The sequence below is a fragment of the Mus caroli genome, chromosome 19 (assembly GCF_900094665.2).
Source record: "Mus caroli chromosome 19, CAROLI_EIJ_v1.1, whole genome shotgun sequence".
NCBI lineage: Eukaryota > Metazoa > Chordata > Mammalia > Rodentia > Muridae > Mus > Mus caroli.
The window spans coordinates 32,587,900-32,600,975 of record NC_034588.1 but is presented as its reverse complement, the minus strand read 5'-3'; the positions used below and the strand labels follow the sequence as shown (position 1 = coordinate 32,600,975).

The window sequence follows — 13,076 nt, the reverse complement described above, 5'->3', positions numbered from 1 at the left end:
AAAAAAAAAAAAAAAAAAAAAAAAGGAAAAAAGAAATACCATTTATTGAATGTGTGCTGTATAGCAAGCCCACTAACACGAGACTTACACGGGTTCCTTTTATTTAACCCCTTTAATGATTCTGATTTTTTTTTATTCTGAACTCAAACCTCTCTAAGGTGAGGAAGAGAAGTACATTATTTAGCTTTAGAGGGTAAATGTTTTTCCCCCTAGGAATATGCGGAAAGAAAGATGCAATTGCAAGGGGTGCATGTATATGTATATGTGCTCTGACACGTGGTCTTTTGAACCTTCTGCAGATCCTTTGGTATTGGCATTGTGAACACAATCTGTTAACCCTGTCAACCACAGAGCATTTTCTCTTCCTTTACAGACAAGATGATGAAGATATTAATAACTATAATTATAGTGTTAGCATAATTCCTTAATGTTATGTCTGAAACTCTTTAGGCTGGCTGGCTGTATTTCTGAGTTCTGAAAATTTTTTGGAGTTTAGAAATGCAATTCAGTGAATGTAGATCACATAGCTGCTGGGACAATTAACTATGAATTGTCTTGATTATATTAAGTCATACTCATGTAAATGCTAAAACAATCCCCCCTTTGGGGGGGGGAGAAAAACTAAAGTCTAAAAAAAAAGTTAATAGTAATAATAAAAATTAAAAAAAATAGTAATATTAGCCCATTTCATATTTTTCTGCCACAGAGACTTACTGGAAACTCAGTAAGAAAGAAATCCCTTTTCCAAGTACATCTGTATCCAAATCACTGGAACCTGTACTCATGTGACTATGCATCATAAAAGGGTCAGGGGAGGTGAGGGAGCAGTGGAATCAAGGTTTCCAGCCAGTTGACTTGGCAGTTGGGGAATTCTGGGTTGCCTGACTGCACCCAGTACAATCATAAGGGTCTTTAAATGTGGAAGAGACTGGTGAGGGAGTTAGAGAAGGAGGTAAGGTGATGGTGTGGCTCTTGTAGTGGTTTTCCCTGGGATGATGACGCAAGATACCACTGCTGGCTTCGAAGATGGAAGGGACCACATGACAAAGGATGTGAGTAGCTTGCAGAAGTCAGAAAAGAGAAGGAGGAAATGGGTTCTTCTTGAGTCTTGAAAAGACTGCAGCCTTCTAATGCCAGCTCAGTGTTACGTAAGGAAGGTGCCCATCACACACAGGGCCCAAATAACTACTGAATAATACACTCACACTGCTGTTACATGCTAAGTTTGTGGCAATAAAGAATTGGATACTGTCAGGTTAAGAGAAAGCTCTGCATTCAGACCTTTTTGGCTGTCAGATTTATAGATGAGAGTCCTGGGGATTAAAATTAGTTTTAACCCACAGTAGGTGCTACTGCACCGACTTAATCCTCTCAGGAGCCCCATGTAAGGGGGCTTTTGTTAGTTCCTTCTCTTTTTATTCCATTAATTTATTTATTCACTTTGTATCCCAATTTTAGCCTTCCCTTCTCCCTCTGTGCCCCCCTCACACAGCTCCTCCCCCATCCCTTCTCCTCTGAGGAGGAGACCCCCCTCACCCCACCATACCAACCCATTCTGGTACATCAAGTCACTGCACATAATCTCCCACTGAGGCCTGACAAGTCAGCCTAGTTAGAGGAACAGGATCCACAGGCAGGCAACAGAGTCAGGGTAGGACCGTTGCTCTAGTTGTTGGGGGATATGCATGAAGACTGAGCAGCGCATCTGTTACATATGTGCAGGGCAAGGGCCTAGGTCCAGCCTGTGTATACTCTTTGGTTGGTGGTTCAGTCTCTGGGAGGCCTCAAGGGTCCAGGTTAGTTGACTTGGCTGGTCTTCTTGTTGAATAGCTCAGGAGGTTAGTGAACATTCCTAAGGTTTCACAACTAATGTAGGGAAACTTGGGATTTGAAGCCACTGGTGTTTTGGGTCAAGGAGTGGGTACCAATGCTCAGGACTATCTGGGCTCTTGTGTATGCTAGTCTGAACTATATATACTCCTTGGCCTTCCTGTAAGATACAAGACACTTACCTATAAAATTGATAATTAAAGCTTCATTTTTCAGGTTTTTATAAACTGGGGGCATGTGGAAAATCCTTTACCAAAGGCCTTGTTCATACTGAGTGTTGATATGTTAACCATTGCTATTGTTAGTATTATTGTGTTAAAGTATGCATTTCTATTTAACAGGGAGTCCATTGCTGGGCACCGAAGAATTGGATCTCTAAGGAAATATTGAACAGTCCTAGTAAGTCGAAACTTGTAGGATAACAATTCATAAGATAACCTGTGACTTTGTCATCAAGACTCCCTTTTCTGGTTGGCTTACACGGAGTGTTAGAAGCTCAGTATACTTGGATGCATCTCAAAGTTTCTGCATATAGTTGAACTTAACATCTGGAAACAGCAGTGAGGCTAGTTTATTCCAACAAGCTGGGAATCCTCCCTCTTGTTTATATTGGCAAGCTTTTGGGGTAGGGTTTAGATGGGATCACTGTAGGATACTAGACCCAGTCCTTTCCAGGGTCAAGGAAGAATGTCAGTGATGAACTCTAATAGGGAGTGTGTGTGTGTGTGTGTGTGTGTGTGTGTGAGTGTGTGTAAGAGAGAGAGAGAGAGAGAGAGAGAGAGAGAGAGAGAGAGAGACTAAGAGACAGAGAGATAGATACAGAGACAGACCCACACAAAAACAGAGACAGAGACACAGAGAGCAAGGAAAGAGAGATAGAGTTTGATCGAGTAAGCTAGAGGATTATTTAGTAAGCAAATCTCCTCTTTGCTTACTAGGCATTTAAGTATTGAAGATGCAAAGCTGAATAGGAACACAGAGCCAGTGTCCAGTGTTATCTAGCCAAGAGTATCAGGATCATTTTATTCACATATTAGAAATGTTAGAGCTTGAAAAACATTCAGTTGGAGACATTGTATTACCACTAATTTTCCTTTGCGGAATGATCTTTCCTGAAGGGGTTATGAATCATTTAGTTGCAAATATTTGAAATGTTTTTGTTCTTCTATCAGTAAGAAACAGATATTCCATGATCTGTTTTCAAACAGGCTTTCTGTGCCTAAAGAATTCTTAAGAACTGCTATAAAATGATACCCTGTAGGTCAGACATAAGACAAGAGTTAACTCTTTTGATGTGTGTTGTAGTTAAAGATGCCAGTCTTAGGATGGGAAGCTGTGGGCCTTTGGGGACATCTATAGTTCTTCTATTTGGGTGACTAATTGCCTATTTATCCATTTACACTTTAATTTTCATATGGCCTCTGTTCTGACTCAAATCCCAGAGTGTTCTGTATTGCTGAAAACTGATACTTTTTACTCTTAACAGGCAGCTGGATGGATAGCTTTCTTCCTTCTGAATGTTTCTTTCATCTGGAACATCAGGCAAAACCGTGCACTCTATCAGGACACTATCAATATTTGGGTAGAAACAGGAGTAGATTTACAGGGCATGCCTTAATCTAGCTGTGGTCAGTTTGGTTCACCTGCTTCCATACTGCAGAATTTTATTTTGAGAAATGCAAGTGTATGTTTGGATTTAAAATGCCTCTGCTATACTCTGTAAAAGCCCTGAGAATCCTTTCTTGCTCATGAATGGATTGATTATGGTTTTACCATTGATACTTTTCTAGGCACTACAGGTTTCTATGATGATACTGGCTTAGTTCTAAATTCCATTTGCAAAAGCCCTTTAAAATATCTACGAAAATATTAAGACATCCCTTCATTATTAAAGGACTTATAGGGGATTCATCTACTTACTTCTTTACCTGTATTGGTTCCCTAATCTGTATTGTTTACTCTGCTGAAACCAAAGCAAGAAAAATATACTGTACTCTGACATCTTATGTTTTAACAAAACAAAATGGGCAAGAAACTGTCTACAGACAGAGGGATGAATATGTTAGGACAAAGTGGGACACAGAAAATTAAAATAGAGAGGCATGTTGGGGTGGGTGATGGTGGAAGGTCTTTTTGAGGATGTAAACTAGAAAGGAAAGGGTGGTGAGGATGGCTCAGCTGGTAATGACTCTTTCTATCAAGTCTGATGACATGACTTCAGTCTCTTGGCCCCACATAATGAAAGGAGAAAACTGACTTCCACAAGTTGTCCTTTTACTTTCCACATGTGGCACCCTACAACACACACACACACACACACACACACACACACACACACATCAAAACAAAACCATATCTAGATGTAAAGGACAAGAAGGATCTATCCATGTGGGAAGAACATTCCAGTCAAAGAAAGCGACTGTTACGAAGACCCTGGACCAGTGTGATTAGAAAGGAGGGCCCAAAGTAACCCTGGAAGGAGATGAAAGCATCATCGTGATCATGTATTATATTAGGGAATGAGGGCAGATAAAGAGTTTGTATTTTATTTTAAAGTTATTTGAAAGGACGTCCAGGTCTGTGTTCATTCAGAGATGATGCACCTAACCCTTAAGAGACTGGAGGTCCCAGGGAGTTTAGAGGTCAGGTAGTGTGGGGGGTGGGGACATTCATGTGGAGATGCGGTAGGGTGGGGAGGAGGTGTGGGATGTGGTGCAGATGCAGGGTGGATGGGGTGGCACGGAATGGAATATGGAGTGTAAAAAATAAATTAAAAATAAAATAAAATAAAAAATATTTTAAATGTGGTAGAGCTATTGTTAGCAGCCAGATTCCTATCCTAATAGTTCATTGTGGTTCCTTTATCAGTAATGACATGGAATGAGAACTGGGAGATCTACTGGCTTTTGCAATGGTTTAGGCAAGAGACAGCTGTAGTCTGAAATGGGTTTGGGTAGTAAAAATGGAGACAAGTAGAGGTATCCTAGGTGTACTTTGAGATGCTCTGGTACATCTTGCTGACAGACTGTGCATGAGAGCTCATCACAATTGTGCTTTTGGCTTAAAGAATTCAAGAGACAGTGATGCTGATAGCTGTGATGTGAGAGTATTAGCTTCAGTGGTCAATGGAAAGAATTGTATTTTGAATGATCGATCAATTGGTTATCAAAAAACATTTAGACATATGATCCTAGAATTCCAGAAAGAAGTCAAGGCTAGAGATACAAGGCTAGATATTTGAATGTTGTGCTGGCTAGTTTGAATGATCCCATGAGATTCACCTGTGGGCAAGCCTGTGGTTTATTTTCTTGATTGATGATAGATGTGGGAAGGCTATGCTATATAAGGGCTGGATGGACTGGGTGCTATAAGAAGGTACATTGAGCAAGCCATGGGAAGCAATCCAGCAAGCAGCACCCCCTCTATGGCCTCTACACTAGTTCCTTTCTCCAGTTCCTGCCTTGAGTTCCTGTCCTGACTTCTCCGAGTGAAAGCCTACAAAATAAATGAGGAAATAAACCCTTACCTATTAGGTTGCCTTTGGAATATAAAGTGGTTTGAAGCCAAGAGAAGAGAAGGAGCCAAGTCTAAGTGGATCGAAGAATGCTACATAAAACCAGAGACACTGAAATTTATAGAGGAGAAAGTGGGGGAAAACCTCAAAGATATGGGCACAGGGGGAAAATTCCTGAATAGAACAGCAATGGCTTGTGCTGTAAGATCGAGAATCGACAAATGGGACCTCATAAAATTGCAAAGCTTCTGTAAGGCAAAAGACACTGTCAATAAGACAAAATGGCCACCAACAGATTGGGAAAGGATTTTTACCTATCCTAAGTCAGATAGGGGACTAATATCCAATATATACAAAGAGCTCAAGAAGCTGGACTCCAGAAATTCAAATAACCCCATTAAAAATGGGGTTCAGAGCTAAACAAACAATTCTCACCTGAGGAATACCGAATGGCTGAGAAGCACCTGAAAAAATGTTCAACATCCTTAATCATCAAGGAAATACAAATCAAAACAACCTTAAGATTCCATCTCACACCAATCAGAATGGCTAAGATCAAATATTCAGGTGACAGCAGAAGCTGGTGAGGATGTGGAGAAAGAGGAACACTCCTCCACTGCTGGTAGGATTGCAAGCTTGTACAACCCTCTGGAAGTCAGTCTGGCGGTTCCTCAGAAAATTGGACATAGTACTACCGGAAGATCCAGCAATACCTCTCCTAGGCATATAACCAGAAGGTGTTCTAACTGGTAATAAGGACACAAGCTCCACTATAATCATAGCAGCTTTATTTATAATAGCCAGAAGCCAGAAAGAACCCAGATGTCCCTCAAGAGAGGAATGGATACAGAAAATGTGGAACATTTACACAATGGAGTACTACTCAGCTATTTAAAACAATGAATTTATGAAATTCTTGGGCAAATGGATGCATCTGAAGGATATCATCCTTAGTGAGGTAACCCAATCACAAAAGAAGTCACTTGATATGTACTCACTGATAAGTGGATATTAGCCCGGAAACGTAGAATACCCAAGATACAATTTGCAAAACACATGAAACTCAAGAAGGAAGCTCAAGGTGTGGATACTTCATTCCTCCTTAGACTAGGGAATAAAATACCTATGGAAGGAGTTACAGAGACAAAAGTTTAGAGCTAAGACTAAAGGATGGACCATCCAGAGACCATCCAGAGATTGCCGCACCCGGGGATCCATCCCATAATCAGCCACCAAACCCAGACACTATTGCATATGCCAGCAAGATTTTGCTGAAAGGACCCTGATATAGCTGTCTCTTGTGAGGCTATGCCAGTGCCTGGTAAATACAGAAGTGGATGTTCAGAGTCATCTATTGGATGGAACACAGGGCCCCCAATAGAGGATCTAGAGGAAGTACCCAAGGAGCTGAAGGGGTCTGCAACCCTATAGGTGGAACAACAATATCAACTAACCAGTACCTCCCAGAGCTCGTGTCTCTAGCTGCATATGTAGCAGAAGATGGCCTATTCGGCCATCATTGGGAAGAGAGGCCCCTTGGTCTTGCAAACTTTATATGCCCCAGTACAGGGGATCGCCAGGGCCGTGAAGTGGGAGTGGGTGGGTAGGTGAGCAGGGTGGGGGGCACATAGGGAACTTTTGGGATAGCATTTGAAATGTAAATAAAGAAAATATCTAGTTAAAAAAAAAAGAAAGTGGAGGGTAGGTTACAGTCTCTTCTAAACTTGACTGATTCTTTAACTGTAACTACACACCATCCCTTAAGTTTTAACCTCACTTTTCATAGTTATAGATACAGAGATTATATCAACAGGGGAGTTAGCCAAGGATCTGACTCTTAAAAACCATCCACTGATGATCATCATTACACTAAGGACTCAGGTTCTCCAGTCAGTCAGGACATTGGGGATTACAGAGCTGCTGAATGGGAGGACTCAGTGATCCCTTGTTGAGTCTGCTTTTATTATAAAAGGGATATGCAAATCAGATTTATCTTTATGAAAAGTCTACAAGTGTAGTGGTTGCTGGACTGTGTTCCTCTCAAGTTCTCCTGTGGTCAGTACAGCAACGTTCATTTTCTACCATCATCAAACAAGACTGTTGCTTTAATTTTTGTGTGTCCCCACCTCTTTGTAAAGTGGTAAGACCCTTGGTGGCATATTTTTCATGTTTGTTTTCACCTAGCTTATGTTGGCATTTGAAGGTATTTGATACATATTTTCTGGATATGTGAATTATTAAATAAGTAAACTAATCAAATTTGCAGGTCATGACTATTTATTAGAATCTTGAGTATGGAACATATAGCCAGGCGTAAATGAAGAGATGTGGAAGTCACATCATCAATGGTGAACCAGTTTGGACTTGGGCCTGTTTCCTTCCCTTCACTACAGCTGTCAGCAGCATTTGTCTATGACTCTGAAAGCACAGTTACGTTTCATATGATTTATGAAGACACTGCTGATTTTATTCCCAGGATGTTCTGTCAGTAAGGTCTTCCTGTAAGGGCAGTCAGTGTAATGGGGTTTTACCTGCATAGCTCATTATAAGAACATCCCCAGAAGCCTTATTGGGTTAGCTTCTAAGCCTCAGAGACACAGCTTGACAGTGGAAATAGTATACCAGGAGCCTGTCTAGCATAGATCTTTCCAATATACCTGCACAACATGGGAAATCAACCAGTGAACTCATTTTATCTTCAGAACCTTCCCAAACACATTGCTCACTTGGCTGAACTACAGACAATTTTTCTATGTGTGCACTAGCTCCTTTTTGATTCTTCTCTCAGGGAACAGCTCTGACAACAGCTCCTACTCTGACAAATTTCTTGGAGACTGGTATATTGTCCGTAGGTGTCTCACTTGCACACAGGCTTGTAACACGCTGTGAAAATGGTCCTGAGGCCTTTCCATCCTGGTATGTACAGCTCTTTAAAAGCATGATTTTGTGCCCTTCACATGTGAGCTCTAGGCTTGGCCTTATAAACTGCTTCGGCTTATAGAACGTTGACAAACATGATCTGACTTGAAAGCAATGCCCACTTCTCCAGTTGCTGCCTTGGGAACCCTGTGATGCTAGTTACCTTGGTAAAAAGCCTGAGTGGGATAAGAGACCCATAGCTGCTTTCCTTGTCTTCCTGTTGCCCACTGCATGAATGAGGTTATCATAAATTATTCAGACTCCAGAAGATCTACCACCTGACCACAGAACCAGCAGAGGTGAGTCAGACCTGCTGGGGACGAAACAGGGAGCAGAATAAATAGCTGGTGCTGAAGCCACAAACTTTACAATGGTTAGTTACCCTGCAGGAGCTAATCAATGAATTTACTCTCCTGTCTCCGGAATTTATTTCCCCATATTGATTTGTACATATTATGGTACAATACCCATCCCACTCTCCAGATGGGTAAGTTTATGAGTCTGTCTCTCTAGGAGACCTTTCATACTCCAGTGACAGGGGCAGTGCCTTCAGGAATGAAAAACTTGCTCTATGTAAGCTCAAGTCCACTTCCAGGCACAACTACCCACTCTGAAAATGTGACTAAGTGTATGCAGATAAAAACTGGATAAATATATAGGCATCAATAATGTCTTTTAATCTCAGCTCCTTTGTCACCATTAGCACCCTATCTATGTATTTATTCCCCACTTCCCATTCAGTTACACAAAACTTAGCATTGGGTATACTATATTATCATTGGTTTGTATTTTCATATTCTTTTTTTGTAGTTATGGTGCCTTTTGTCCTTCCTTATAACTTTTTAGTGGACCCACAGATCAAAGCCAAAGTCTCTCCAAGTTTAAAAAAAAATGGGATTATATAGCCATAAAAGACATCACTGAAATAAAGCCTTTTGATAAAAGCCAAAGTTTCCCTTTTCTAACTTACATTTCTCACATGGTGTTATGGGATGATTGATGTTTTATTTAGATATTTTCTTTTCAATGCAAAAGGCTTGCACTTGCAAAATGAACAGTTTTCCCTTGGAAAGCTATTAATTCCATCTGTCTAAGGTGGTAACTCTTCAAACAAATTCATTTAATGTGTTGCTTCAGTACAAATTGCAGATAGGTTTGTGGCACTTTTGGAAGTCCCTCAAGTGAAAAAGGCTTCCAAAAGTCAGAATGAAGCAAGGCAGCTCAGGTCAAAGCCATTAACACGCTTCCAAGAATTACTTGTTAAATAAATGCCTAATGTGAGATTAATAATAAACATTAGCACTGATTAGTCAAACCCTGTGCTGCACCAGGAACATCTTATTTAATCTACAGAACAGCTCTATGTGGTAGATTCTAATGTTCCTGTTCTACAGTTGAGGAAAGGCTTAGAGAGCGTAATCAGGGTACACAGGATAGCTTGGGCCATGTAACCAAACATTATTGTGTCTTATTTTAGACCCAATTATCTTAATCTTTGGGTTTCACTGAGAAAGGGATGGGAATTATCTACTCATGATGAATCATGTACCTTTAAATCAAATCACTGATCTAACCATGGGGGTTTACCTAGGGGCATGAAGTCCTTGGTTGGCAGAAGCATCGTATTAATTTCTTTTTTTTTTTTAACTTTTCCCAATTTTTTATTAGGTATTTTCTTCATTTACATTTCAAATGATATCCTGTAAGTCCACTATATCCTCCCCCCACCTTGCTCCCCTATCCACCGACTCCCACTTCTTGACCCTGATGTTCCCTTGTACTGGGGCATATAAAGTTCGCAAGACCAAGGGGCCTCTCTTCCCAATGATGGCTGACTAGGCCATCTTCTGCTACATATGCAGCTAGAGACACGAGCTCTGGGGGTACTGGTTGGTTCGTATTGTTGTTCCACCTATAGGGTTGCAGATTAATTTCTTTCTGAATCATCTGGATGTTTAGAGTGCAGGAGCTGACCTAGGTGCATGTGTGGGTCTATGTTATTCCCAGTTGCCTTCATGTTTTGGCTTTGCATCTATTTAGGACTCATGGTCCCACAAAGTATCAAATATCAGGGAATGTAAAATGGGAAAGGGTCTACCCTAATTCATATCTTCACTTCCAGTCTCCACCTTTATCTAGGCCTTTCTCTTCTGGAAAACTGACCCATCGTTTCTGGCTGGATGCTACAGCAGAGATCTCAGGGAAGGACCTGTCAGAGGGCGAAGAGAGGGTGTGCCACTGTAGGGTCAACTTGCACTTTCTCTGCTTCTTCTTAAACATGTTTTTATTTTGTATTTCTTGTTTCCCTAACTCTTACAAGTTCTTTGAGAATGTTGAACAATTCACTTTGATCATATTCTCCGTTCCTCCATTCCTCCTTTCCACTCTCCTTACACACCCAATTTTGTATTCCCTCTCTTTTCATGTGGTTTTGTTTTTAAAACTTATTAAGTACAAATTATACTGATCGTATAGTCTTGGATGTGCAGCCTTCACTGGAGGCTAGTCTATGCACTAGGCTTTTCAGCCTTAAAGAAAACTAAATCTCCTTCCCCCAGCAGCTGTCTGTTGTCAATAGCTCCTTAGTTAGGACTTCATGCTCACATTTTGTTCTCTGTGCTGGAATTTCATTTGTCCTGAGGCTATGTGCACTTTCATAACTGCTCATATGTGCAACTGCCCTGCTGTGCCTGGAAAACACTGTTTCATTGTGGGTCTAATGTTTTACTACTTCTACCATGATTCCTGAACTGCAGGTAGAGGGGATGCAGTACAAATGGAACACTTAGGACTGAGCATTTTTTTTTTTTAGTTAGGTATTTTCTTCATTTACATTTCTAATGCTATCCCAAAAGTCCCCTCATACTCTCCCCCTCCACTCCCCCCACTACTCCCACTTGTTGGCCCTGGCATTCCCCTGAACTGAGGCATATAAAATTTGCAAGACCGATGGGCCTCTCTTTCCAATGATGGCCAACTAGGCCATCTTCTGATACATATGCAGCTAGAAACACGAGCTCTGGGGGGGGGGGGGTTACTGGTTAGTTCATATTGTTGTTCCACCTATAGGATTGCAGATCCCTTTAGCTCCTTGGGTACATTCTCTAGCTTCTCCATTGGGGGCCCTGTGATCCATCCAATAGCTGACTGTGAGCATCCACTTCTGTGTTTCCTTTCTTGCCAACAAATTCAAGATAATTCCCTACTTTTTCCTCAATTGTATCCAAAATATCAGTTCTTACACTGATATCTTTGATCTATTTTGTGCTGAGTTTTGGCAGATTGAGAAATAAGGATCTATTTTCTTTTGCCAGCATGATTTGTAGAAGGTTTACTCCCAACTGTATCACTGCCATGCTTATTGCTTGCATCTTGGTTGAAAATCAGTAAGACAAAAGAGTATGGGCTTACATGTGGGTTCTCAGTTCTATTCCACTGATAAATGTATCTGTTTTTATGCTGTTACTATGCTGTTTTTATTACTGTAGTTCTAGCATAACTTAAAATCTGGGATGGTGATCTATCTAGCCATTCTTTATTGTTCAGGGTTGTTTTTATTTAGTGTTTCCATATTAAATTTAAGAATATTTCAATTTCTCTGAAGATGTGCACTGAGATTTTCATGAGGACTGTATTGAATCTGTAAATTGCTTTTGATAGAATTGTAATTTTTACAATGTTAAACCAAGAACACAAAAGATATTCCTATCTTCTGGTATTTTTTACTGTTTCCTTTTTGGAATACAGTTTTCATTGTAAAAGTCTTTCCCTTCCATGGTTAGATTTATTGAAAGATGTTTTTGAGAATACTATGAATGGAATTGTTTTCCTGGACTCCTTCCTTCCTTCCTTCCTTCCTTCCTTCCTTCCTTCCTTCCTTCCTTCCTTCCTTCCTTCCTTCCTTCTCTCTCTCTCTCTCTCTCTCTCTCTCTCTCTCTCTCTCTCTCTCTCTCTCTCTCTTTTGTTTTTTGAGACAAGGTTTCTCTNTCTCTCTCTCTCTCTCTCTCTTTTGTTTTTTGAGACAAGGTTTCTCTGTGTAGCCCTGGCTGTCCTGGAACTCACTTTGTAGACCAGGCTGGCCTAGAACTCAGAAATCTGCCTACCTCTGTCTCCCGAGTGCTGGGATTAAAGGCATGTGCCACCACACCTGGCTCCTGGTCTCTTTCTAAGTGTGCTTATCATTTGTATATAGGAAGGATACTGGTGTGTGTGTGTGTGTGTGTGTGTGTTTGTGTGTGTGTGTGTGTGTGTGAATTTTCTAACCTGTTATTTTGTTGAATGTGTTTGTCATCTTCAGGGGATTACTGATCATTAGGATCTTTTATGTATAATATCATATCTTCTGCAAATGATGACACTTTGACTTCTTTCCTTTCTATTTGTATCCTCTTTATTTCCTTCATTGGTCTTATAGTCTCAGAGATGCAGAGATAGGTCAGCTCATGTAAATCAATAAACATAATCCACCACAGAAATAGATGCAGAGAAGCCAATCACATGGTCGTCTCATTAGATTAAAAAAAAATAATATCCCTTCATGATAAAAGTCCTAGAAAAATCTAGGAATTTGGGGGTCATATTTCATCATAGTAAAGATAGGAAACCCATAGCCAACATCTTGCCCAGTAGAGAAAAAGTAAAAGTACTTCCAGTAAAATCAGGAACAAGACCAGGATGCCACTCCCCTTCCCCATCCCACTTTGTATTCAATGTAGCACTGGAAGTCTTGTTCTGTTTCTTGCATCCCCTCAAGGAGAACTTGCTAAATACCCCGCCTCCAGGCCTGATTCTTCCCCTATTCTCTGTGTGTGCC

General features: G+C 40.7%; 1 protein-coding gene across 5 annotated transcripts in view; it reads left to right on the top strand.

The window, feature by feature from the left end:
- Window positions 1-13,076, top strand: part of Htr7 (5-hydroxytryptamine receptor 7) — a 94,811-nt gene that overhangs the window by 14,495 nt on the left and 67,240 nt on the right. For 2 of the 5 annotated variants that reach the window (XM_029472325.1, XM_029472324.1), the window contains exon 2: window positions 2,172-2,229. The exons of the other annotated variants lie outside the window; for them this stretch is intronic. The gene's annotated coding sequence lies outside the window, so the exon portion shown is untranslated. The remainder of the gene's footprint in view (window positions 1-2,171; window positions 2,230-13,076) is intronic. 5 annotated transcript variants of the gene reach the window in all.